Consider the following 27,874-nt stretch of genomic DNA (forward strand, 5'->3'; position numbering starts at 1 on the left):
TATAACAGCAGCATGTATTTGCAACTTTTCAGTGCCTGACGAAAGTGCCACCTATAAACGGCACTGAAACGTTACCAAATATATGCTGCTGTTATAGTATTTATTTCAGCCGCCTGGAGTGCTGCACCATGTGGGTATATGTGTGTGTGTCTTCTTCTGCCTGCCTCTTTATTAGGGGCCCCCCTGACTGAAGTGCACCCTGGGCCCCCCATAGTCTTAATCCGGCCCTGCCCATATACCTGAAGATACACTCAGGACTGAGAAACCGATTAGCCAGTCGGCAAGTGTATATGCTTACGTCCATCAGCCGCTCCGTTGTCACGGCGACTGGTCCGCTGACCTTTCCGTCTAGAGTGTACTCAGTATAAGTCCAAGGCAAAAGTCGCACTAAACTGTATCTCCTGACTTAAGGCGCGATTCAGACAACTGAATAGCTCCGAGCACCCATCCTCAGGGATAAACAAGCAGCCATTCAACTGAATTCCCCACATGTTTCTGATTCTAAGTCCAAATATTATGGTTTTGTGATTTAAGTGGTTTAATATCAAACCACTTCCACATAACATTTGTATCTTTTAGATCAGTTGGTGACTCTAGATATAGGCTTTATTAGTAATGGGATGAGTGAAAGGCTCTAATCTGGAGCTGGAAAACCCTGCTCAACTGTTCCCAAGATGTGAGCTCATACCCCTTTACATTCAGCCTCCGACAGCCAATGCTTGGAGCTCACAAAACGCAGAGAGCAGGTGTGTATCTTATCCTTGGCCAAATCAATGCGACTTCTCTTCATACATTTTACATGAAATTATAAACATGGATAAATCCCCAGCGCATATTAACAGGGTTAACCCTTTGGTTTACCGCCCTTAACTGTAACATATTGTGGGAATGCCTTACTGGGAACACAGTTATCCAATGGCAACGGTTAAAATGCATCCATTAAAAAGGAGAAAGCATATAGTACTCAGTCGTACACTGCATCTACTAAAAAGCCCACAGCATGAGTGTACTTTAACATGGTCTGCCGCATGGAGAACGGACACAGGCCTGTATCAGTCAAGTACGGAAATGAATATTACAAGATTTGTATTTAAAAGCGACACAAGAATGCAAAACAGATAAGCCATTATGTTCACTATGACACATTTTAGAGCAAACGGACAGAGAAAATTGTTGAATTGATCTTTGGCCCCCAATGTAGGAAAGAAAAGGAAAAAGAATACAATCTGCTGCCAGAGTCCTACAACTTCTGGAGACAATGCAGCCAAAAGAAAAGTTACTGCTGGCAGCTAACCGTTCTGTAAGATTCATCTGGCATCTTCTCTGCATGCTTAAAAGATCGTGCTGGCTCTGCTACGTAGCCAAATGGCTCATATCCTAGCAGTCTGATTTCCAGTGACCGCTGCCATTGCATAGTACAGCACAGGTAGAAGTGGCACTGTAGCAGGAGTGGTATTAAAAATAAAGGTTAGCTAAGAGAACAAACCATTAAATGCACTTTTAGTCCAATAAAATATCGGACTGAAATTGAATGTAGTATTACAAAGTGTGTAGGTTATATTATGATAGGGTAACTTTAGAATGATTGTCTGCTCTCCTATTTTTACATTTTCGAAGTCCCATAGTCATGCCCACTGACAGGCAAAAGTGATTAGGAGTAATGGCAGAACACATTGCTATTGCACGCATTCCCTTACAGGAATGCATCATCATGGCAGTAGCAGACAGAGATAGGGGTGTAGCCGGGGACCCGATGGCTAAGATGGCCACCCATCACTGCAGAGAACATGTTCCTGTACTGCAGCGCAATCAAGGTGGAATGTCTGCGCCATGCACGTAATGTGCACAGAATTTACACAAACTGTCGTGCAAACTACATCTTTATTAACATGTTATATTTAATGGGTCATACTCACGCCAGAACATTTAAAATGTCAAGCGCTAAAGGGGATTCAATTCTGACAATGTGGGGGCGACTCAATTGTTTTTTGGGACCCCTAAAGTAATGGGTTACCATCTAAGCAATGCAATTGTTGCTCCGATCGGTATCCGGACTCCAGGTCGACAACAAAAAGGTCGACACACCTTAGGTCGACAGGGAACAAAAGGTCGACAGGGAACAAAAGGTCGACAGGGAACAAGGTCGACAGGGAACAAGGTCGACGTGAGTTTTTCACGATTTTTTTCTTTTTTGGAACCTTTTCATACTTAACGATCCATGTGGACTACGATTGGAACGGTAATCTGTGCCGAGCAAAGCGGTAGCGGAGCGAAAGCACCATGCCCGAAGCATGGCGAGCGAAGCGGTGCACTAACTGGGGTTCCCGGTCACTCTACGAAGAAAACGATACCAAAAAAAACATAAAAAACTCACGTTGACCTTTTTCCATGTCGACCTTGTTCCTGTCGACCTTTTGTCTATGTCGACCTTTTGTCCATGTCGACCAATTGGCGTCGACCTAAGGTGTGTGGACCTTTTTGTTGTCGACCTGGAGTCCCAGAGCCGCTCCGACCGGGCCCCCAAAAGCTATAGGTTTAGCCACACTAAACCCTACTAAAATACTGCCAGCAGTGCAAGTAGTTTGGGTTATTCTGGACATACTTCAGCATGCCATCTCAGAAGGCAGCGGAGCACTGAAATTAAAATTAATGGGCACCCGACGTAACAATGCATTTGTTCCAGGCACCTGTGACTTCAAGATAAATGCCAAAATGTGTATCGGCTCTCTGGCTGTACAGAGTTTGAGCCCAGTGCCTCCAAATTCACTGCTCGCTTCCAAAGCTACATTGGTTCACAGTAAGCAGCCAGTTGGGAAGAAGCCACCATCATCGTATTGGAGCAGCGTGCTCACACACATAGCAAGAAGAGGTTCCAGGAACAGAAGCTTGGTGGTGGCAGTCAAATGCTTATGACACAGTAAAAGCTACTAATGGTGAGGTAATTCCCTATAACCCAGAAGTGGCAAAGTAAACCCATTCAGTTGCCCAGGTATAGTGACCCACGTGACAGTCAGCAGAAGCTTTGGTTTAGTAAATATAGCCCCTAGCTGTGTTCAGGAACAGCACCTCATCGCCCACCATCATAGATATCGGCACTACCGTAACTGCCCAATTATAATCAGTTCTTTAGGGCTCTATGAAAAGTACAAGATTATAAACATGATCAAGCGCACATTTCCATGTGTCCAGACTGAAATAAGCAATGGATGGTTCATCACTTCTCAAGAACTAGTATTGGCCAAGTGTGCTTCTGAATGCAGCATTGCACTGGCAGGAAAAATACAGCATGTATGACAGACACTGTATTAGCCTAAGGCCAAAACAAGTAAATTATGTAATCATCAGGACAGACAGAATTAGCAGATCAATAGATTACATTATTGTCACGTTAAAAATAAGAGCAATAATACAGGGTGAAATGAAACAAACTTTTAACGGTATCCAAGCCATACTGGAAGGTAGATGCCTTCGGTACCCACCCAACACAATGGTGTCTCCCACAGGATATAGTGCATTTAACCCACTCTAGGTTGTGACAGGATTGACAATTTTGTACAATATGGCTTCTGCTAATACTCAAGTGAAATGTTTGATAATTGTTTTAGTGAACGCTGATTAATTCAAGGTAAGAGCTTAAAACCAGAACAATCTGAAAAACTTTAAATATACAGTGTTACTCCATGAACTGAAAGCAAGAAAAGGACAAAAGTAGATATGGAGTTAGTTGCTGGCAGCTGCAAAAGACAGGATGCAGCAGATGCAGTGCAGGTCCTGCAGGAGCTGACACAGCTTACAATTCTCCTGACAGGAAAGAATGGGTTGTGTGTAAAAAACAAAAGCCCAGGGGTCATTGTTCTAAAGCAGTTGTCTGACATTTATGTACAATATGAGAGGTGACAGAAATTTTGTTGGATACTTGCGTGTAAGGCTGAGAGCATGTACAGTCTTCCCCTTACACACGCGCCTAGCATGGGAATAACATGAGCACTGCATGCAGGGACCTACTGTAGATCTGACGTTGAAATGCAATAACCACCATGTGCCAAGTAGACAGAAGTTATAGAGGGGGTATAGAAATTCCCAGTTCTGCGCCTGTATATGTAAGCTGCTCCAATTTTTTAAAAATAGCAATACAAATTATATATATATATAAGAGCGCTGTGAAAAGAAGGGGAGGGGGAGGGGGAAGATACCAGTATGTTTACAGCTCTTTTTTGAGCTAGTGGGGTGAGTGTCTGGAATTTTTATTCTTAAACAGTATGTTTGGATTCCATATATACACCTTCTGGGGTGTCCTCAGCAGGTAGTTATAAGCTAGCTTTCCCTGTCTCTACCTTGCTGTAGTGATGTCTTCTGGCTCCCGTGGTTGGTTTCCAAGCTCCTGCTTCACTGGATGCACGGCCGAATTGCGAGTGCGGAGCACTTCCGGTCGCGACAATGTCGTACTTCCGGTCACACGTCCAACGCGTTTCATGCCTCAGCACTTAGTCATGGATAGAATATGTTGCATGGGGCACTCTATTTATTGGATATCAATTAAAAAAACTTTATTTGTTAAACATTAAAAAACGGAAGTCCTTTGTTTCCAAACAGGAAGTGATGTCGTTATTTGGTGGCAACCTCATGCTTTTTGTTTTACTGGTATCAATATGGGGATTTAGTGTATAGAGTGGATTATGTGATGTTAATATATGAATAAAAATATTTTAAAAATTATTTTAAAAGGATATCTTTACATATATAAAATATCTTTACGTTTATAAGAATACGGGTATTTAATTAATTCTAAAAAGGTTTTTAAATTTATGTCTATATTGAGTCCGTTTGGTTGCAGAGTTTTTAGATGGTATATCCATTTTGTCTCATTCCTTAGTAATTCTGCTGTGCTGTTTCCTCCTCTCCAATTTTTTTGGACTTTTTGTATGCCCATAAATAAAAGGTTAGAGGCATCTTTATTATGATATTCTAGATAGTGTTGAGACACACTGTGAGTTGTTAATCCTTTTCTTATGTTATAAAGATGTTCCGAGATGCGAATGCTTAATTTTCTTTTCGTTTGACCTACGTATTGGTAGCCACATGGGCATTCAATCAAATAAATCACTCCCCCAGTACTGCAGGTTATTGGACTTTGAAGTTCGTATTCCTTATTCGTTTTATTTGATTTGAACTTTGTTATCGGTTTAGTTCCTTTCTTTTTCGTAGTTCTACATGCATTGCATTGTAGACAATGAAAACAACCTTTTGTTCCAATTTTTGTTTTCTTTTCTTCAATTGGGATAAAACTTCTTGTTGGGTCTTGTTTTAAGTTTTTGGCCCTTCTATAAATTATTTTCGTGTTTTTTGGAAGGATTTTATTTAATTGATCATCAAGATTCAGAATATGCCAATGTTTTTTCAGCATTTTCTCTATAATCCACTCTATACACTAAATCCCCATATTGATACCAGTAAAACAAAAAGCATGAGGTTGCCACCAAATAACGACATCACTTCCTGTTTGGAAACAAAGGACTTCCGTTTTTTAATGTTTAACAAATAAAGTTTTTTTAATTGATATCCAATAAATAGAGTGCCCCATGCAACATATTCTATCCATGACTAAGGGGTCAATTCAATTCGCCAACTTATGAATAGCGCCGGGAATTAGCTCCCGACGCTATTCAATTCAGCTCCAGTTAAGTCGGCGATGTCCCGTTCGCCGACTAAACAGGTTGAATTGTCGGGAGAACGGGCATTCTCCGACTTAACTCCCCGGCGCGAGGCTGATTCCCGACAGAATCAGCCTCGCGCCGGCCGCGAGGCAGCACTTTTTGTCGGGTTTCTTCTCTCATCCCCCGACAATTGCGGGTAACTAGCGGCTGAATTGAATAGCGTCGGGAGCTAATTCCCGGCGCTATTCATAAGTTGCCGAATTGAATTGACCCCTAAGTGCTGAGGCATGAAACGCGTTGGACCGTGTGACCGGAAGTACAACATTGCCGCGACCGGAAGTGCTCCGCACTCGCAATTCGGCCGTGCATCCAGTGAAGCAGGAGCTTGGAAATTAGCCACGAGAGCCAGAAGACATCACTACAGCAAGGTAGAGACAGGGAAAGCTAGCTTATAACTACCTGCTGAGGACACCCCAGAAGGCGTATATATGGAATCCAAACATACTGTTTAAGAATAAAAATTCCTGACACTCACCCCACTAACTCAAAAAAGAGCTGTAAACATACTGGTATCTTCCCCTTCCCTCTCTTTTCACAGCGCTCTGATATATATATATAATTTTTAGACAGAAGTTATACTTATTTCCTACAAATCAACATCATAATGCAGCAAATTTACAAGTGTGACTCGAACTGCTATGGCTGACAAACAAATGTATCTTCGTCTGGTGTTTGTCAACCAGCACACTGGAAAAGTAAAAAACAAAAGAAAAATAAGAATTTACTCACCGGTAATTCTATTTCTCGTAGTCCGTAGTGGATGCTGAGAACTCCGTAAGGACCATGGGGGATAGACGGCTCCGCAGGAGACTGGGCACATCTAAAGAAAGATTTAGGACTATCTGGTGTGCACTGGCTCCTCCCCCTATGACCCTCCTCCAAGCCTCAGTTAGGACACTGTGCCCGGAAGAGCTGACACAATAAGGAAGGATTTTTAATCCCGGGTAAGACTCATACCAGCCACACCAATCACACGTATAACTCGTGATAGGAACCCCGGTTAACAGTATGATAACAAAAGGAGCCTCTGAACAGATGGCTCGCAATAATAACCCGATTTGTGTAACAATAACTATTTACAAGTATTGCAGACACTCCGCACTTGGGATGGGCGCCCAGCATCCACTACGGACTACGAGAAATAGAATTACCGGTGAGTAAATCCTTATTTTCTCTGACGTCCTAGTGGATGCTGGGAACTCCGTAAGGACCATGGGGATTATACCAAAGCTGCCAAACGGGCGGGAGAGTGCGGACGACTCTGCAACACCGAATGAGAGAACTCCAGGTCCTCCTCAGCCAGGGTATCAAATTTGTAGAATTTTGCAAACGTGTTTGCCCCTGACCAAGTAGCAGCTCGGCAAAGTTGTAGAGCCGAGACCCCTCGGGCAGCCGCCCAAGATGAGCCCCCCTTCCTTGTGGAATGGGCTTTTACAGATTTAGGCTGCGGTAGTCCCACCGCAGAATGCGTCAGCTGAATAGTGCTACAAATCCAGCGCGCGATAGTCTGCTTAGAAGCAGGAGCACCCAGTTTGTTGGGTGCATACAGGATAAACAGCGAGTCAGTTTTCCTGACTCCAGCCGTCCTGGAAACATAAATTTTCAGGGCCCTGACTACGTCCAGTAACTTGGAATCCTCCAAGCTCCCAGCAGCCGCAGGCACAACAATAGGCTGGTTCAAGTGAAACGCTGATACCACCTTCGGGAGAAACTGAGGACGAGTCCTCAATTCTGCCCTATCCATATAGAAAACCAGATAAGGGCTTTTATAGGACAAAGCCGCCAATTCTGACACACGCCTGGCCGAAGCCAGGGCCAACAGCATGACCACTTTCCACGTGAGATATTTCACATCCACAGTCTTAAGTGGTTCAAACCAATGTGATTTCAGGAACTCCAAAACCACATTGAGATCCCAAGGTGCCACTGGGGGCACAAAAGGAGGCTGAATATGCAGAACTCCCTTGACAAAAGTCTGAACTTCAGGCAGGGAAGCCAGTTCTTTCTGGAAGAAAATCGACAGGGCCGAAATCTGGACCTTAATGGACCCCAATTTGAGGCCCAACGTCACCCCTGCTTGTAGGAAATGCAGGAATCGCCCCAGTTGAAATTCCTCCGTTGGGGCCTACCTGGCCTCACACCAAGCAACATATTTTCGCCAATGTGGTGATAATGTTTTGCGGTGACATCCTTCCTGGCTTTGATCAGGGTAGGGATGACTTCCTCCGGAATGCCCTTTTCCTTCAGGATCCGGTGTTCAACCGCCATGCCGTCAAACGCAGCCGCGGTAAGTCTTGGAACAGACAGGGCCCCTGCTGCAGCAGGTCCTGTCTGAGCGGCAGAGGCCAAGGGTCCTCTGAAAGCATCTCTTGAAGTTCCGGGTACCAAGCTCTTCTTGGCCAATCCGGAACCACGAGTATAGTTTTCACTCCTCGCCTTCGTATTACCTTGGGAATGAGAGGCAGAGGAGGAAACACATAAACCGACTGGTACACCCACGGTGTTACTAGAGCGTCAACAGCGATCGCCTGAGGGTCCCTTGACCTGGCGCAATTCCACCTGTGGTCTTTCCCACCGGTTTACCAGTATTTGGAAGACTTCTGGATGAAGTCCCCATTCTCCCGGGTGGAGGTCGTGCCTGCTGAGGAAGTCTGCTTCCCAGTTGTCCACTCCCGGAATGAACACTGCTGTCAGTGCTAACACCTGATTTTCCGCCCATCGGAGAATCCTTGTGGCTTCTGCCATTGCCCTCCTTCTTCTTGTGCCGCCCTGTCTGTTTACATGGGCGACCGCCGTGATGTTGTCTGATTGGATCAGTACCGGCTGGTTCTGAAGCAGGGGCCTTGCTTGGCTTAGGGCATTGTAAATGGCCCTTAGCTCCAGAATATTTATGTGAAGCGAAATCTCCTGATTTGACCACAGTCCTTGGAAATTTCTTCCCTGTGTGACTGCCCCCCAGCCCCGAAGGCTGGCATCCGTGGTCACCAGGACCCAGTCCTGTATTCCGAATCTGCGGCCCTCTAGTAGATGAGCCCTCTGCAGCCACCACAGCAGCGACACCCTGGTCCTTGCCGACAGGGTTATCCCCTGTTGCATCTGGAGATGGGACCCGGACCATTTGTCCAACAGGTCCCACTGGAAAGTCCTTGCGTGGAACCTTTCCGAATGGAATTGCTTCGTACGAAGCTACCATTTTTCCCCAGGACTCGTGTGCATTGATGTACCGACACCTGTTCCGGTTTTAGGAGGTCTCTGACTAGAGATGACAACTCCTCGGCTTTTTCCACTGGAAGAAACACTTTTTTCTGGTCTGTGTCCAGAATCATTCCCAGGAACAGAAGACGTGTCGTCGGGACCAGCTGTGACTTTGGAATATTGAGAATCCAGCCGTGCTGTTGTAGCACTTCCCGAGAAAGTGCTACCCCCACTACCAACTGTTCCTTGGACCTCGCCTTTATCAGGAGATCGTCCAAGTACGGGATAATTTAAAACTCCCTTCTTGCGAAGGAGTATCATCATTTCGGCCATTACCTTGGTAAAGACCCTCGGTGCCGTGGATAACCCAAACGGCAGCGTCTGGAACTGATAGTGACAGTCCTGTACCACAAATCTGAGGTACTCCTGGTGAGGGGGGTAAATGGGGACATGTAGGTACGCATCCTTGATGTCCAGGGAGACCATGTAATCCCCCTCGTCCAGGCTCGCAATAACCGCCCTGAGCGATTCCATCTTGAACTTGAACCTTTTGATAATAAGTGTTCAAGGATTTTAAATTTAAGATGGGCCTCACCGAACCGTCCGGTTTCGGTACCACAAACATTGTGGAATAGTAACCCTTTCCTTGCTGAAGGAGGGGTACCTTGACAATCACTTACTGTGAATACAGTTTTTGGATAGCCACCAACACTGCCTCCCTGACAGAGGGAGTTGCTGGTAAGGCAGATTTTAGAAAACGGCGGGGGGGGGGGGAACGTCTCGAATTCCAGCCTGTACCCCTGAGATACTACTTGAAGGATCCAGGGATCCACCTGTGAGAGCCCACTGTGTGCTGAAATTTCTGAGACGGGCCCCCACCGTACCCGGGTCCGCCTGTGAAGCCCCAGCGTCATGCTGTGGACTTACCGGACGCGGGGGAGGACTTTTGCTCTTGGGAACTGGCTGTATGCTGCAGCTTTTTCCCTCTACCTTTGCCTCTCGGCAGAAAGGATGCGCCTCGGGCCCTCTTGTGTTTATGAGGCCGAAAGGACTGTACTTGATAATACGGTGCTTTCTTTTGCTGTGGGGTAGCCTGTGGCAAAATGTCGATTTCCCATCCCCAACAGTTCCACCCCTCAGCAAAATATTGTCCCTATCCAGGGTATCAATATTATCCGACAGAGAATCTGACCACGCAGCAGCAGCACTGCACATCCATGCTGATGCAATCGCTGGTCGCAATATAATGCCCGTGTGTGTATATATAGCTTTTAGGGTAGCTTCCTGCCTTCTATCAGCAGGATCCTTTAGGGCGGCCGTATCCGGAGACGGTAGTGCCCCTTGTTTTGATAAACGTGTAAGCGCTTTATCTACCCTAGGGGATGTTTCCCAACGTGACCTATCCTCTGGCGGGAAAGGGTACGCTGCCAATAACCGTTTAGAAATTATCAATTTCTTATCGGGAGAAGTCCAGGCTTCCTCACACACCTCATTTAATTCCTCAGATGCAGGAAAAACTACTGGTAGTTTTTTCTCACCGAACATAATACCCTTTTTTGTGGTACCTGGGGTACTATCAGAAAAGAGTAATACATTTTTCATTGCCTCAATCATGTAACGGGTGGACCTATTGGAGGGTACACTAGTCTCATCGTCGTCGACACTGGAGTCGGTATCAGTGTCGACATCTGTGTCTGTCATCTGAGGTAGCGGGCGTTTTAAAGCCCCTGATGACATTTGAGACGCTGGAACAGTCACAAGCTGAGTAGCCGGCTGTCCTATGTCGTCAAACCTTTTATGTAAGGAGCTGACACTGTCACGTAATTCCTTCCATAAGTCCATCCACACAGGTGTCGACCCCTCAGGGGGTGACAACACATTTACAGGCATTTGCTCTGCCTCCACATAATTTTCCTCATCATACATGTCGACACAGCGGTACCGACACACAGCACACACACAGGGAATGCTCTGACAGAGGACAGGACCCCACAAAGCCCTTTGGGAAGACAGAGGGAGAGTATGCCAGCACACACCAGAGCGCTATATACCACAGGGATATCACCTATAAAGAGTGTTTTCCCCATATAGCTGCATATATATATATTATACTGCGCCTAAATTTGTGCCCCCCCTCTCTTTTTTACCCTTTCTGTTGCAGGACTGCAGGGGAGAGCCAGGGAGCGATCCTTCCAGCGAAGCTGTGAGGGAAAATGGTGCCAGTGTGCCGAGGGAGATGGCTCCGCCCCTTTTTTGTCTGGCTTTCTCCCGCTATTTTACTATTTCTGGCAGGGGTTAATATACACCTATATAGCCTCTGGGGCTATATATGGTGTCAGTTTGCCAGCCAAGGTGTTATTTATTGCTGCTCAGGGCGCCCCCCCCCAGCGCCCTGCACCCATCAGTGACCGAAGTGTGTGGTGTGCATGAGGAGCAATGGCGCACAGCTGCAGTGCTGTGCGCTACCTTGGAGAAGACAGAAGTCTTCAGCCGCCGATTTTCCGGACCTTCTTGCTTCTGGCTCTGTAAGGGGGACGGCGGCGCGGCTCCAGGAACGGACGACGAGGTCGGGTCCTGTGTGCGATCCCTCTGGAGCTAATGGTGTCCAGTAGCCTAAGAAGCCCAAGCTAGCTGCAAGCAGGTAGGTTCGCTTCTCCTCCCCTTAGTCCCTCGGTGCAGTGAGCCTGTTGCCAGCAGGTCTCACTGAAAATAAAAAACCTAAATTATACTTTCTTTCTAGGAGCTCAGGAGAGCCCCTAGTGTGCATCCAGCTCAGCCGGGCACAGAAATCTAACTGAGGCTTGGAGGAGGGTCATAGGGGGAGGCGCCAGTGCACACCAGATAGTCCTAAATCTTTCTTTAGATGTGCCCAGTCTCCTGCGGAGCCGTCTATCCCCCAAGGTCCTTACGGAGTTCTCAGCATCCACTAGGACGTCAGAGAAAAACCATTGTACAGTAGTTCAATTTATACAATTCATGAGCTACATGAAATAAAATAAAAAAAAGAGAACACATTCTAATGATTAAATGCAGATAGAAGGAACAACACTCAAACTTTGTATATATTATAATTATCTTATTTATAAAAAAGGTGCCACAAAGTATCCACAACCCCACAAATAAGGGAAATCAGTACACATTATAAAAGGTAAAAATAATATACAATACAGGCTTATACTATACAGATGGTGTAATGGTTAGCATTGAGGTCATGGCTTCAATTCCTACCATGGCCCTAACTGTGTGGAGTTTGTATATTCTCCCCGTACTTGCGTGGGTTTCCTCCCACAATCCAAAAATACACTGGTAGGTTAATTGGATGCCAACAAAATTAACCCTAGCGGGAATGTGTGTGGTGTACATGTGGTAGGGAAAATAGATTGTTAGCTCTACTGGGGCAGGGACTGATGTGAATGGCCAAATATTCTCTGTAAGCGCTGCGGAATACGTGTGCGCTATATAAATAACTGTTAATAAAGAAATAAATAATAAAAACAAGCTACAATTTAAAAGAGTACTTAATAAATCATGTAACTATAGATTCATGAGTAGAGTGAGCATATATTGGGGCATATGGAGTAAGTACAGCTGGGTACACACTGGAGCCACCGCTAATTGTACAGACTTTACTACAGATTTTCCTTGAGCCCAGAACAAGTGATATTGAGCGTAAACACACTGCAATCTTTCTAATGACCGAACGATGCATCACTTAATCGCTAGCGATTTATTGTTGCTCCTGTAAACAGTAGAACAACCTTGATGCCACTCCATTATAGAAAACGTCATGATGCAGACGTCAGATCGGTCCAACGTACCGTTTGTCATCCAGTTTGCCGTACACATTGCACGACAGGCAAAAAATTGCTAGCAATATCGCTAGGCTTGATGTGCAGCATGGATGGTTAGCGACCATTGGGAGCACGCAATCATGCGTTCTCAATGAGCAATGCAGACGATATGTTGTTACGAAACAGTGACATCGCTTCAGTGTGCACCCAGATTTGGCGTTGCAGAAAATCCTCTGAAAACAGAAGTATTGCCTCAATGGGGCCAATTTAATATTGTTTTACCCTGTGGCTACCAACAGTGGGTGCAAAATGGACCAATTCAATTGTTGCTCCGTTTAGACGCCCAGTAGCCACAGGGCTGACATTTTATCTCGCAGCCACCTGAGGTGCGAGAAAAAATGTGAACAAACTCAGGAGTTCGGACGCCCAAAGCAGGGAGTTCAGACTGGTTTAGCCGTGACACATTCAATGTGCATGGGCGCCCAAACATAATTGAATAGTGACAATTGTTTGGGGGTCTAATAAGTCCCGTTTAGACGCGATTTTTAGACGCCCAAAACAATTGAATCCGCTCCAATGTATTAATAGGGCTCCAGTGCAGATATCACAGAAGAGGGATCTGTCTCCAGTAACTAAAGTTGCATCCACACGGTGCGATTTTCCTTGTAATATGGACTATATAATCCATATCGTAGGAAAAAAATAGTGCATATCGCACCATGGGGTCGATTCAATTCAGCGACAGTTGAAGAGCACCGGGAGTTGGCTCCCGTTGCTATTCAATTCAGCTCAAGTTAAGTCAGAGAAGGCCCGTTCTCGCAGACTAAACAGGTTGAATTGTCGGGAGAACAGGCATTCTCCGAATTAACTCCCCGCCGTGATGCCGATTCCCGACAGAATCAGCCTCGCGCGGCACCACTTTTGTCGGATTTCTTCTCTCATCCCCCGGGGGTGAGAGAAGAATTCCCGACAACTGAGGGTCACTTGTTGCTGTATTGAATAGCGCCGGGAGCTAATTCCCGGCGCCATTCAACTGTAAGTGAATTGAATCGACCCCTATGTGTATACAGCTTGCGATGCGCGGTCGGCATCGCAAGAAAACAGACTGTGCAGGCAGCCCAACATTGACTATATCGGTGGTGCCGGGGTCCGGCCTCTTCGCATAGTCAATGTCGGGTGCTATGCACATCGCACCATGTGTACGCACCTTAACACTTGCATATGCGTGGTCCAATCACAATTCATTGAGAAAGGCTGGTCCAAGTCCGGTAATAAACTGACAGCACTAGTAAAGTGATATTTTAAAGTGAAAACAGTTTTTAGGGATTTCGTTAAATAATATATTGAAAAAGTAAAGAGGTCATTCTTAGTAAACGTACATTTAGGAATCACAATAAAATCTGTTAAAAAAACACATTTAAAATATTTATTAACATTTTTCTAATCTTCTTGGCAACAATGATATAAGCCAAATAAACACTATCTATCCCCATGTCTCATCAACAAGGAGGAAGTGGCAGAGCACCACTACCTACTGTTATTCTCTGCAAGTACTTTCCACCATCCACAAAAAAAAATGACCATTAAAAAAAAAGAAAAAAAAATACAACCACACAAGGCAATGAAAGAAATATGCATTATCAACGGGTGTAAATACAGGCCGAAACAAGCTTGGTGATGTCAGAGAGCGGTGCTGTGTAAATAGTATAATACTCATTCAAAAGCAAACAATGACAGTTTAAGGAAGACCGGCCCAGTGCTTTCTAATGTCATGTACATATACACGACTATTTCAATCAATAGTAAAGGGACACAAGAACTCAATTAATTACATCATTTTTTTCCCCTTCTGTATTTATTCTACAGGATGAACAATTTCATAAACATGCAACGATCACTTAACATAATAGGATAGAGATAAGGATGTATCTGGTCGGAGACGACACAGATTAAGTTTTGGGCCAAACACAAAGGTCGAGAGTCAATTGTGGCATGCGCTGGCAGCAACTAGATGGTGCCCAATGGAGCAATTCAATTGTTGCTCCGTTCAGGCGCGATTGCTGCCAGTGCCTGAATTTCGGTTGGCACACCCGGGTGTGGGGAGCGGAAATGCGTAAAAAGCGACTCTTCTGGGTGCCCAGCGCTTTGGTCGGGTTTTGCTGCTATACGTAGCTAAACCTGACCTCTATTGGCGCGATCAGCACGGGAAAAAAAAAACAATTGAATTGCACCAGTGATCTTGCGTCACTTTATACAGGAGATCGGGCGCGCAAACCTGAATACCACCCAATATTTTACACAACAGTGCACAAAGGCTGTCCTCATCCACACATGGGACAAGAGGACAATTAAAACGAATAGTAATCAAGTAGAGCAAACTATTATAAATATTACCTACAAACTCTGGTGCCAAGTCCCTGTTCACTAGAACTCATGTTATACAAAGAACCTCTTGTATAACACGGATAATGAGCACAAGCATTTTTAAAACAGACTGACAAATGACCCCAAATATATATTGCAGCAGCTAACTTCAAAGGGGGAAATTCAACTGTTATTTCCGCAGCTGCCACTAGATGGCGCCCGATGGCAGTTTAATTGTTCTGCCGTTCAGGCGCCCAGTAGCCATGGAGGACACTTTTCTTGCAGACTCCTGAGGTGCGCGGGAAAAAAAGAAAGAAAAAGTGCGTGCAAACTCAGCACTTTGGGCATCCAAACCGCCCAAAGCAGAACTTTAGACGTGTTTAACCGTTTTATGCGGCTAAACCTTGTCTATTTGGACCCGGCATGCGGGCTATGCATGTGCGCCCAAACAAAAGCTGAATTGTGGTAATTGTTTGGGCAATTAAACAATCCCGTTTAGAAAGGACAATTAACCACTCAAAACAGTTAAATTACCCCCACTATGTCTTTTTTTTGGTCTGGCCTAAATAACTTGTCCTATGAAAATATGCAATCTACCCAAAACACACATATGCATACATACATACATACATATTGCAATAAATAATATAACATAAAATGAAAAGGGGAAGAATAACATGTGGAGAAGGGGATGATCGTGGAGAGGATTGCTGCGACAGATAAGAGGATGGTGCAGATTGTGGCGACAGAGAAGCAGAAAGTGGAAAGGATTGTGGCAACAGAGAAGTGGATGGTGGCGAGGACTGTGGCGACAAAGAAGCGGATGGTGGCAAAATAAAATGATAGTGGCGAGGATTGTGGAGACAGAAGGGGACAGTGGCAAAGATTGTGGTGAAGGAGATACTGGTGCTGGCGAAGAAAAGGATGATAGAGAGTTATGCGTTAAGGATCCCGGCTGTCGGAATCCCAGCAACGGTAATACAGACACCGGAATCCCAACAGCCGCTTCAATACAGACACCGCCATCCAAAAGAGATCAGGATCCTGACAACGATATCCTGAGTCAGGATCCCAAAGGTAAGTATGCACAGCCGGGTTAGGTTTAGGCTGCGGGACGGGGTGTTAGGGTTAGGCTGAGTGGTGGGGGAGGTTAGGGTTAGGCTGCAGAGAGACTACCAAGGGAGTGCTAGGTTTAGGTACTAACGGGGGAGCGTTTGGTTTAGGCTGGGGGAGGGGGTTAGGTTTAGGCACCAATAGGGGTGGTTAGGGTTAGACTGCGAGCACGGGGGGTTAGGGGAGGGTGGTTAGGGTACCCTGCGCACCCGTGTTGGCATTGCCACAATCGGGATGGCAGCGTCGGCATCCCGACCGCCGGCTTTTCATACTGATCCCAATAGAGTATCATGGTGAGTGAGAGGATAAGTAATATGGTGATTGTGGAGAAGTGGAGGACGGTGAGTATAATTAGTACTATAGTGGAAAGAAATGGTGGGTATTATGCTAATGGCAGCGAAGGAGTTTATGGAGCTGGTGGGGAGAAGGTATGTTTGATGGTGCAGTACAAAATACATATGATGGGTGAGAATTATAGTAATGGTGGAACAGAAAGTATGTATGATGGGTGAGGAGGTATGTATAATAGCAAGGATTATGAACATGATGGGAAGAAAACATGTACGATAGCAATAGCCATCAACCTTCGAGAGGGGGGGGGGGGGAGGTGTGTGTGGATGGGATAGTACTATGGGGATGCAGGGGGAGAAGGAGTGTGTGATGGGATAGTACTATGGGGATGCAGGGGGAGAAGGTATGTGTGATGGGATAGTACTATGGGGATGCAGGGGGAGAAGGTGTGTGTGATGGGATAGTACTATGGGGATGCGGGGGGAGAAGGTGTGTGTGATGGGATAGTACTATGGGGATGCGGGGGGAGAAGGAGCGTGTGGATGGGATAGTACTATGGGGATGCTGGAGGAGTAGGAGTGTGTGATGGGATAGTACTATGGGGATGCAGGGGGAGAAGGAGCGTCTGGATGGGATAGTACTATGGGGATGCAGGGGAAGAAGGCATGTGTGATGGTATAGTACTATGGCATACCTCCCAACATGACCCTCTCCAGGATGGACAGAATGCTCTGTTCCTGGACTTCCCTCTGAATATATGATTGCCGGCACCTGTGCTGAAACACCTATTTTTATCCATTAACCTGTTCAAAACAGATGCCGGCAATCATACATTAAGAGAAAAGTCCAGGAGCCGAGCATTGTGTCCCTCCTGGAGAGGGTCATGTTGGGAGGTATGCTATGGGGATGCAGGGGGAGAAGGAGCATGTGGATGGGATAGTACTATGGGGATGCAGGGGAAGGAGTGTGTGGATGGGATAGTACTATGGGGATGCAGGGGGAGAAGGAGTGTGTGGATGGGATAGTACTATGGGGATGCGGGGGGAGGTGTGTGTGATGGGATAGTACTATGGGGATGCAGGGGGGAGAAGGTGTGTGTGATGGGATAGTACTATGGGGATGCAGGGGGGAGAAGGAGTGTGTGGATGGGATAGTACTATGGGGATGCAGGGGGGAGAAGGAGTGTGTGGATGGGATAGTACTATGGGGATGCGGGGGGAGGTGTGTGTGATGGGATAGTACTATGGGGATGCAGGGGGGAGAAGGTGTGTGTGATGGGATAGTACTATGGGGATGCAGGGGGGAGAAGGTGTGTGTGATGGGATAGTACTATGGGGATGCAGGGGGGAGAAGGAGTGTGTGGATGGGATAGTACTATGGGGATGCAGGGGGAGAAGGTGTGAGTGATGGGATAGTACTATGGGGGTGCAGGGGGGAGAAGGTGTGTGTGATGGGATAGTACTGTGGGGGTGCAGGGGGGAGAAGGAGTGTGTGGATGGGATAGTACTATGGGGATGCGGGGGGAGAAGGTGTGTGTGATGGGATAGTACTACGGAGATGCGGAGGGTTAAGGTGTGTGTGATGGGATAGTACTATGGGGATGCGGGGGGAGAAGGTGTGTGTGATGGGATAGTACTACGGAGATGCGGGGGGAGAAGGTGTGAGTGATAGGATAGTACTATAGGGATGCAGGGGGAGAAGGTGTGAGAGATGGGATAGTACTATGGGGATGCAGGGGGAGAAGGAGAGAGATGGGAGAGTACTATGGGGATGCAGGGGGAGAAGGAGTGAGAGATGGGATAGTACTATGGGGATGCAGGGGGAGAAGGAGTGAGAGATGGGATAGTACTATGGGGATGCAGGGGGAGAAGGAGTGTGTGGATGGGATAATACTATGGGGATGCAGGGGGAGAAGGTGTGAGTGATGGGATAGTACTATAGGGATGCAGGGGGGAGAAGGTGTGAGAGATGGGATAGTACTATGGGGATGCAGGGGGAGAAGGAGTGAGAGATGGGATAGTACTATGGGGATGCAGGGGGAGAAGGAGTGAGAGATGGGATAGTACTATGGGGATGCAGGGGGAGAAGGAGTGAGAGATGGGATAGTACTATGGGGATGCAGGGGGAGAAGGAGTGTGTGGATGGGATAGTACTATGGGGATGCAGGGGGAGAAGGAGTGTGTGGATGGGATAGTACTATGGGGATGCAGGGGGAGAAGGAGTGTGTGGATGGGATAGTACTATGGGGATGCAGGGGGAGAAGGAGTGTGTGGATGGGATAGTACTATGGGGATGCAGGGGGAGAAGGAGTGTGTGGATGGGATAGTACTATGGGGATGCAGGGGGAGAAGGAGTGTGTGGATGGGATAGTACTATGGGGATGCAGGGGGAGAAGGAGTGTGTGGATGGGATAGTACTATGGGGATGCAGGGGGAGAAGGAGTGAGAGATGGGATAGTACTATGGGGATGCAGGGGGAGAAGGAGTGAGAGATGGGATAGTACTATGGGGATGCAGGGGGAGAAGGAGTGTGTGGATGGGATAGTACTATGGGGATGCAGGGGGGAGAAGGAGTGTGGATGGGATAGTACTATGGGGATGCAGGGGGAGAAGGAGTGAGAGATGGGATAGTACTATGGGGATGCAGGGGGAGAAGGAGTGAGAGATGGGATAGTACTATGGGGATGCAGGGGGAGAAGGAGTGTGTGGATGGGATAGTACTATGGGGATGCAGGGTGGAGAAGGAGTGTGTGGATGGGATAGTACTATGGGGATGCAGGGGGGAGAAGGAGTGTGTGGATGGGATAGTACTATGGGGATGCAGGGGGAGAAGGAGTGAGAGATGGGATAGTACTATGGGGATGCAGGGGGAGAAGGAGTGAGAGATGGGATAGTACTATGGGGATGCAGGGGGAGAAGGAGTGTGTGGATGGGATAGTACTATGGGGATGCGGGGGGAGGTGTGAGTGATGGGAAAGTACTATGGGGATGCAGGGGCAGAAGGAGTGTGTGTGATGGGACAGTATGTATGATGGTGGAGTATATGAATGGTGGTGGGCGGGGCACGGGTAAGAGTACCGGTGGGGTGAGTGGGGGGTACGGATAATGAGATGGGGCGGGTAGCCTGGGCCGCACAGACAGCCTGGCCGCTCTCACCTGCCCGGGATGGGATCCAGGTCTGGGCCTGCTCGGCCTCTTGCTCTCGCTGACAGGCGGGATAGGAGGGGTGAGGGACAGTCCGTTCCGCGACGACAGGGCCGCTGAGATAGACCGCACACAGCGTGATGTATCCGTGGATGAGGGGGAGCTGCTAAGCACAGGACACCAGGCTGAGAGGGCAGGAAGCTCCGGGGCCACGGGGGGTCAGGCGGCGGAAAACCCGCGGACAACGGCAAATTCTCTGTCCGGTGAAAAGGTGGAGGATGGAAAAAAAAACCGAGACAGTCTGACTTCCTGCGCCCGCCGGAAGTCCCGCCTCCGCTGCCAACACCTATTGGCCATCGTCAGGGGGGCTGGTAACGCCGCGGCCCGGAGCGCAGTGCGCCTGACGCAGGGAACCGCCGCTGACGTCACGGGGAAGTCCGGCGGCGCTGAGGGGGCGTATCCAAATTGTGGCACAGCTCCTCCTCCGCATGCGTCTGTCCTCCTAGCAACAGGTGACGCGGGAGGAGGAGCCTCAGGAGCGTCAGTCACTGTGGCGGCTGCTGTGTGGGCCGGGTTATTATGGCCGTGGCCTCGCCCGGGTAACGGTGACGCTTTAGGGACGTCCCAGCCTCGGTTCTCTCACTCTCAGCCGCTCCCCAGTACCCCCTCCACCCCGTGCTATGAGCTCATTGCGGGCGGTCACATGTCGTTACATCACGCAGCGGTAGCAGCACTATAATCCGCCTGTTTTAAATCAGTGGAAGCGGCTCCGACCCACGGCTGCTGTGGGACTCTTGTCCCTTATCTTGTTTCATTCCCAGTCCCCACTGCGCAATGATAGTGCTTTCCTGACCCATTCTCCTTGTGCACCTATGCATGCGTGGAAATAATATTGACCCAGGAAATTATCAATATTCCTGCAATGCAGAGGCGTAGCTGGGGGTTTTGGAGCCCAGGGCAAGATCAATAATGCCCCCCCCCCCAAAAAAAAAAAAAAAACTACAAAGAAAGTATATGCACATGCCACTGGTGTCACTGTGTATAAAGATGTCAAGGTGTGTATGTATAGATGTAGGCGCAGTGCAGGGACGTGCAGTCAGGGGAGGCAGTGCCTCCCCTGTCATTAATGAGTAAAATAATACAAAGAAGATACTTATGACACATAAGTCTCTTCTTTATTATTTTACCTATGTGAAAATCAGTTTGGGAGGCACCGATCGTGGTGCCTCACGTAGTGATTAGGAAAGGTATGGGGAGCGGGGGTGGGCGCGGGCGGGGCCTAGCAATGGGCAGGAAAAGCCCATTGAAATAACATGGGAAAGCGGCACCATTAGTGGTGCCGCTTTCCTACAGGGACGTGCTTTCATCCTATGAAAGCACGTCCCTGTGAGTGAAGGCACAGTGATTGGCCAGCGGATCCGTCACTGGATCCGCTGTCAATCACTGTGTGGGCGTCGGTACCTGCGGAGGTGCGGGCGGCGGGGATGCGGCGGGCCGGGCGAGCGGCGGCGGGACGCGGCATTCAGACCCCTTGTGCAGAGTTTGGCAGCGGAAGCTGTACCCATTTAAAAAATGGCGCCTCAGCGTCATTTTTGAAATTCAAGATGGCCGCCGCGAGCCAATCATGGCTCGCCGCGTCATCGCCCCGCCCCCTCCCGCTGACTTATATAAGTCAGCGCGAGGCAGCGGCTGTCAGTCCGACGGCGGAGGAGGAGCGGAGAAGAGCTCCTGAAGACGCCGTGGAAGTCCTGGATGGGTGGCGGCTATGCAAAAGAGCTTAGCAGCCGCCGCCCACCAGGTGAAGATGCTGGAAGTCCTGGGAAGGCGGCGGCCATGCAAAAGAGCTTAAAGGCCGCCGCCTCCCAGGTGAAGACGTCGTGGAAGTCCTGGATGTGCGGCGGCTATGCAAAAGAGCTTAGCAGCCGCCGCACACCAGGTGAAGACGCCGGAGGAAGACCCCAGAAGCCCTGGGGAGGTGGCGCCCCCCCAGGTGAAGACGCCGGAAGCCCTGGGAAGGCGGCGGCCATGCAAAAGAGCTTAAAGGCCACCGCCCCCAGGTGAAGACCCAGTTTAATAAAGGATTTTTTAAAGAATGTGTCTTGTTTTTTTTTCAATATTTTCTTTACAGGTGGACTACAGGTGCCAGCGGGCCCTTTATGTCCGGGCATGCTGGCACTTGTGGTTCTCCAAGTGCCAGCATGCTGGGGCAGGCTTGCTGGGACCTGTAGGCCACCTGTAAAGAACAATATTACTATTCTTTACAGGTGCCAGCGGGCCCTTTATGTCCGGGCATGCTGGCACTTGTGGTTCTCCAAGTGCCAGCATGCTGGGGCAGGCTTGCTGGGATCTGTAGGCCACCTGTAAAGAACAGTATTAGCATACAATGAACCCCGCACCCACCGCCACCAGGGGTGCGGGGCATAGCACTGGGCTATCAGCCCAGTGCTGGTTGTTGCTCGGGAGGGGGGACCCCATTTAGATTTTTTGGGGGCCCCACTTTCCGAGGAATTCCAGCCCTGGGCTGACTGTTTAGCTGCAGTGCCTCCCCAGGCCCGGACCTCACCGCACGTCACTGGTGCAGTGGTCAAAGTTGAATTTTTGAAGGGGGGATACAAAAGTGTAGATCATAATTATGCGCGCGTTCCGGAAAAAGGGGTGTAGTCACTCAAAAGGGGCGTGTCCTTCAGTGTAGTAGGACCCCTTATACCAGGGGTGGGGAACCTTTGGCCCTCCAGCTGTTGTTGAACTACACATACCAGCATGCCCTGCTACAGTTTTGCTATTTGGCCATGCTAGAACAGTTGCAGGGCATGCTGGGATGTGTAGTTCAGCAACAGCTGGAGGGCCGCAGGTTCCCCACTCTTGCCTTATACTATCTAGTACTGGTGCCCCTTTCACATTATAGCACACGGTATGAGCCGAAATTCACATTACAGCACACGGTATGAGCCGAAATTCACATTACCCCACACGGTACGAGCCGTAATTCACATTACCCCACACGGTATGAGCCGAAATTCACATTATAGCACACGGTATGAGCCGAAATTCACATTATAGCACACGGTATGAGCCGAAATTCACATTACAGCACATGGTATGAGCCAAAATTCACACTATAGAGTGAGGGGATCCTACCCCCTTAATTAACAAGGTCTGTGGGGCACTGGTGAGGGGAGACTACCCCCTTAATTGACTAATTGCAGAGTTTAGCAGCGGAAAAGTTGCAGCGGTTTCTCACCCCAAGCTGCGGCACTTCTGCCACCTCCGACACTCCACAGCATCACGATATGCACAGCATCTATTCTCATCTCCTGTGTGTACCTGCCATGACACACTGCCGCCCGTGGGTGGGACAGTGGGGCAATCCCAGCAAAGTGAGACTGTCCTGCTGAATGTGGGACAGTTGGGAGGTATGACCATTCAATACAAAGTGCACTGCAATGGGTGCCATATAATACAGAAAACACCAAAGACTTCCATAAAGTAAATAGAACATCAAAGCTGCACAGGTTGGCGCCCTCGAATGGAATATATACAGAAATATATATAACCCGGCACTCCACCTATAAAGAAACTGGTTTTGGTGCCCTCACAGTAAATTAATATTTGTTGACAGAGGTGTGGCACTCAGAAACATTTTGTAAATAAAACTCACAGACACCAAAGTCGTAGTTCAACGTTTTAATCCATGCAGGATTCATTGCCTATATATATATATATATATATACATATATAATATATATATATATATATATATACTCCCAAATGAAGACAGCGGCACTCGAGGATTTAAGTAGACAAAAGTGTGTAATCAAAGTATACAGACAGCCAACGCTTCGGGGCTCACATGCCCCTTTGTCAAGGTGTGTAACAGTGTGTAAAGAATAAAACATACCTTTTATCTAGGAGAAGCCCGCCAGTGCTCAGTTCGTGGCCGGAGACGCGGGGATCCTGCTGTACTTCCGGTCGCTGTACGATGACCTCACTGCTGCTGCGCCCGTCGGACGCCGCTATTCACTATATCAAGCGCTGTGAGGCAAAATAGTGTAACCATTAGTAAATGTGCAATGAATGTTGTATGAGAACCGTGTAATTAGCCAACTACTCATATAGCCACCAAAATACTAATTGCGATCAGTTTTACACGGAGAACCGGTGTTGGCCTCTTTCGATTTAAATTTTCTGTTTTAGCCCCTGCTTGTGTTAGCCAGGGATCCCGTTACCAGGGTATTAAAGGGGTGGTCTTCAGTATGCCGGCGGTCGGGCTCCCGGCGACCAGCATACCGGCGCCGGGAGCCCGACAGCCGGCATACCGACACTTATTCTCCCTCGTGGGGGTCCACGACCCCCCTGGAGAATAAAATAGTGTGCCCGTAGCGTGGCGAGCGCAGCTCATTTGCGCTCGCCACACTGTCGGTAAGCCGGCAGCCGGCCTCCCGGCGCCGGTATGCTGGTCGCCGGGAGGCCAGCCGCCGGCAGATCGTAGTGAACCCTATTAAAGAATGGTTAATATGATAGTTGTACCACTGTACTGTAACATAACGGTGCCCGCAGTTTAGTGCGGTGCCGGCATCCAGGCACAGCCCTGCCTCTAGGACCTCCGTGCCGGTCCAATCTACAGCATATATATATATATATATATATATATATATACACTCACATATAATGTATATAAAATATATATATATATATATATATACACATATATATGTATATATATATATATGTATAAATATATATATATATATCCTCACAGACCATGACTTGGGTGATGTCTACTACAGAGCACATTAATGTACCTCATTAATCAACACAACAAAGGCCCTTCTCCATCTTCTGCCTGCCTCCTCTTGGGAACGGCTACCTTCGTTTGACTGTGCCCGCAGCTTTTACTGTTGCATTTGATAAATGGTGCTCCAGCCAATCACAGGATCTGATTGGCTGGAGTGCAATTTATCATACACAATGAGCTATACATAGCTAAAACTCATTGATAAATGTACCCTTATGGGCTTTACCGCTGCTCATAGGATTGCCGACGGATATCCTATTATTCCCAATGGCAGGAGTTATAGGGGATTATGCTTCGCGTACCTCTGACGGCTGGAGCATAATCGGCGTCAAGTGGGTGCTGTAGCCGCTATAACACATGGGATTGGGGACTTATCCCCGATCCCATGTGTTTTCGTGCGATTGCTGGTCCAATTACGGCCGATCAGAAAGACCTCTAATTGGAAACCGCGATAATGACCATCAGTCATACATCGCAATATCCTGCCATTTTGATCAGCCAAAGTGGCGTTGGGGCTCATACAATCCTATGTGGTGGATGTATTAAGCCCGGAGAAGTGATAAGTGGAAGGTGATAACGCACCAGCCATTCAGCTCCTAACTGTCATTTCTCTATCGTCCTAGTGGATGCTGGGGTTCCTGAAAGGACCATGGGGAATAGCGGCTCCGCAGGAGACAGGGCACAAAAAGTAAAGCTTTACGATCAGGTGGTGTGTACTGGCTCCTCCCCCTATGACCCTCCTCCAAGCCTCAGTTAGATTTTTGTGCCCGGCCGAGAAGGGTGCAATCTAGGTGGCTCTCCTAAAGAGCTGCTTAGGAAAGTTTAGCTTAGGTTTTTTATTTTACAGTGAGTCCTGCTGGCAACAGGATCACTGCAACGAGGGACTTAGGGGAGAAGAAGTGAACTCACCTGCGTGCAGGATGGATTGGCTTCTTGGCTACTGGACATCAGCTCCAGAGGGACGATCACAGGTACAGCCTGGATGGTCACCGGAGCCTTGCCGCCGGCCCCCTTGCAGATGCTGAAGTAAGAAGAGGTCCAGAATCGGCGGCAGAAGACTCCTCAGTCTTCTAAAGGTAGCGCACAGCACTGCAGCTGTGCGCCATTTTCCTCTCAGCACACTTCACACGGCAGTCACTGAGGGTGCAGGGCGCTGGGAGGGGGGCGCCCTGAGAGGCAAATGAAAACCTATTTTGGCTAAAAATACCTCACATATAGCCTCCGGAGGCTATATGGAGATATTTAACCCCTGCCAGAATCCGTTAAGAGCGGGAGACGAGGCCGCCGAAAAAGGGGCGGGGCCTATCTCCTCAGCACACAGCGCCATTTTCCCTCACAGAAAGGCTGGAGGGAAGGCTCCCAGGCTCTCCCCTGCACTGCACTACAGAAACAGGGTTAAAACAGAGAGGGGGGGCACTAAATTGGCGTTAGAAATATATAATAAAGATGCTATAAGGGAAAACACTTATATAAGGTTGTCCCTATATAATTATAGCGTTTTTGGTGTGTGCTGGCAAACTCTCCCTCTGTCTCTCCAAAGGGCTAGTGGGTCCTGTCCTCTATCAGAGCATTCCCTGTGTGTGTGCTGTGTGTCGGTACGTGTGTGTCGACATGTATGAGGACGATGTTGGTGAGGAGGCGGAGCAATTGCCTGTAATGGTGATGTCACTCTCTAGGGAGTCGACACCGGAATGGATGGCTTATTTAGGGAATTACGTGATAATGTCAACACGCTGCAAGGTCGGTTGACGACATGAGACGGCCGACAAACAATTAGTACCGGTCCAGACGTCTCAAAAACACCGTCAGGGGTTTTAAAACGCCCGTTTACTTTAGTCGGTCGACACAGACACAGACAGGGACACTGAATCCAGTGTCGACGGTGAATAAACAAACGTATTCCTTATTAGGGCCACACGTTAAAGGCAATGAAGGAGGTGTTACATATTTCTGATACTACAAGTACCACAAAAGAGGGTATTATGTGGGATGTGAAAAAACTACCGTAGTTTTTCCTGAATCAGATAAATTAAATAAAGTGTGTGATGATGCGTGGGTTCCCCCCGATAGAAAATTAGGGGCGGTATACCCTTTCCCGCCAGAAGTTAGGGCGCGTTGGGAAACACCCCTTAGGGTGGCTAAGGCGCTCACACGCTTATCAAAACAAGTGGCGGTACCGTCTATAGATAGGGCCGTCCTCAAGGACCAGCTGACAGGAGGCTGGAAAAATATCATAAAAAGTATATACACACATACTGGTGTTATACTGCGACCAGCGATCGCCTCAGCCTGGATGTGCAGAGCTGGGGTGGCTTGGTCGGATTCCCTGACTAAAAATATTGATACCCTTGACAGGGACAGTATTTTATTGACTATAGAGCATTTAAAGGATGCATTTCTATATATGCGAGATGCACAGAGGGATATTTGCACTCTGGCATCAAGAGTAAATGCGATGTCCATATCTGCCAGAAGATGTTATGGACACGACAGTGGTCAGGTGATGCAGATTCCAAACGGCACAAAGGTGTATTGCCGTATAAAGGAAGAGGAGTTATTTGGGGTCGGTCCATCGGACCTGGTGGCCACGGCAACTGCTGGAAAATCCACCGTTTTTACCCTAAGTCACATCTCTGCAGAAAAAGACACCGTCTTTTCAGCCTCAGTCCTTTCGTCCCTATAAGATCATATCTGCCCAGGGATAGAGGAAAGGGAAGAAGACTGCAGCAGGCAGCCCATTCCCAGGAACAGAAGCGTTCCACCGCTTCTGACAAGTTCTCAGCATGGCGCTGAGACCGTACAGGACCCCTGGATCCTACAAGTAGTATCCCAGGGGTACAGATTGGAATGTCGAGACGTTTCCCCTTCGCAGGCTCCTGAAGTCTGCTTTACCAACGTCTCCCTCCGAAAAGGAGGCAGTATGGGAAAAAATTCACAAGCTGTATTCCCAGCAGGTGATAATTAAATTACCTCTCCTACTACAAGAAAAGGGGTATTATTCCACACTATATTGTGGTACTGAAGCCAGAAGGCTAGGTGAGACTTATTCTAAAAAATTTTTGAACACTTACAAAGGTTCAAATCAAGATGGAGTCACTCAGAGCAGTGATAACGAACCAGGAAGAAGGGGACTATATAGTGTCCCGGGACATCAGGGATGCTTACCTCTATGTCCCAAATTTGCCTTTCTCACTAAGGGTACCTCAGGTTCGTGGTGCAGAACTGTCACTATCAGTTTCAGACGCTGCCGTTTGGAATGTCCACGGCACCCCGGGTCTTTACCAAGGTAATGGCCGAAATGATGATTCTTCTTCGAAGAAAAGGCGTCTTAATTATCCCTTACTTGGACGATCTCCTGATAAGGGCATAGTCCAGGGAACAGTTGGAGGTCGGAGTAGCACTATCTCGGATACTGCTACAACAGCACGGGTGGATTCTAAATATTCCAAAATCGCAGCTGATCCCGAC

General features: G+C 48.0%; 1 protein-coding gene across 1 annotated transcript in view; it reads right to left on the reverse strand.

Moving 5' to 3' along the window:
• Positions 1 to 20,278, reverse strand: part of LARP4B (La ribonucleoprotein 4B) — a 289,455-nt gene extending 269,177 nt beyond the window's left edge. The window contains exon 1 of the mRNA XM_063921936.1: positions 19,624 to 20,278. The gene's annotated coding sequence lies outside the window, so the exon portion shown is untranslated. The remainder of the gene's footprint in view (positions 1 to 19,623) is intronic.
• Positions 20,279 to 27,874: the final 7,596 nt, after the last annotated feature.

Source organism: Pseudophryne corroboree, chromosome 5 (assembly GCF_028390025.1).
Source record: "Pseudophryne corroboree isolate aPseCor3 chromosome 5, aPseCor3.hap2, whole genome shotgun sequence".
Classification (NCBI taxonomy): Eukaryota; Metazoa; Chordata; class Amphibia; order Anura; family Myobatrachidae; genus Pseudophryne; species Pseudophryne corroboree.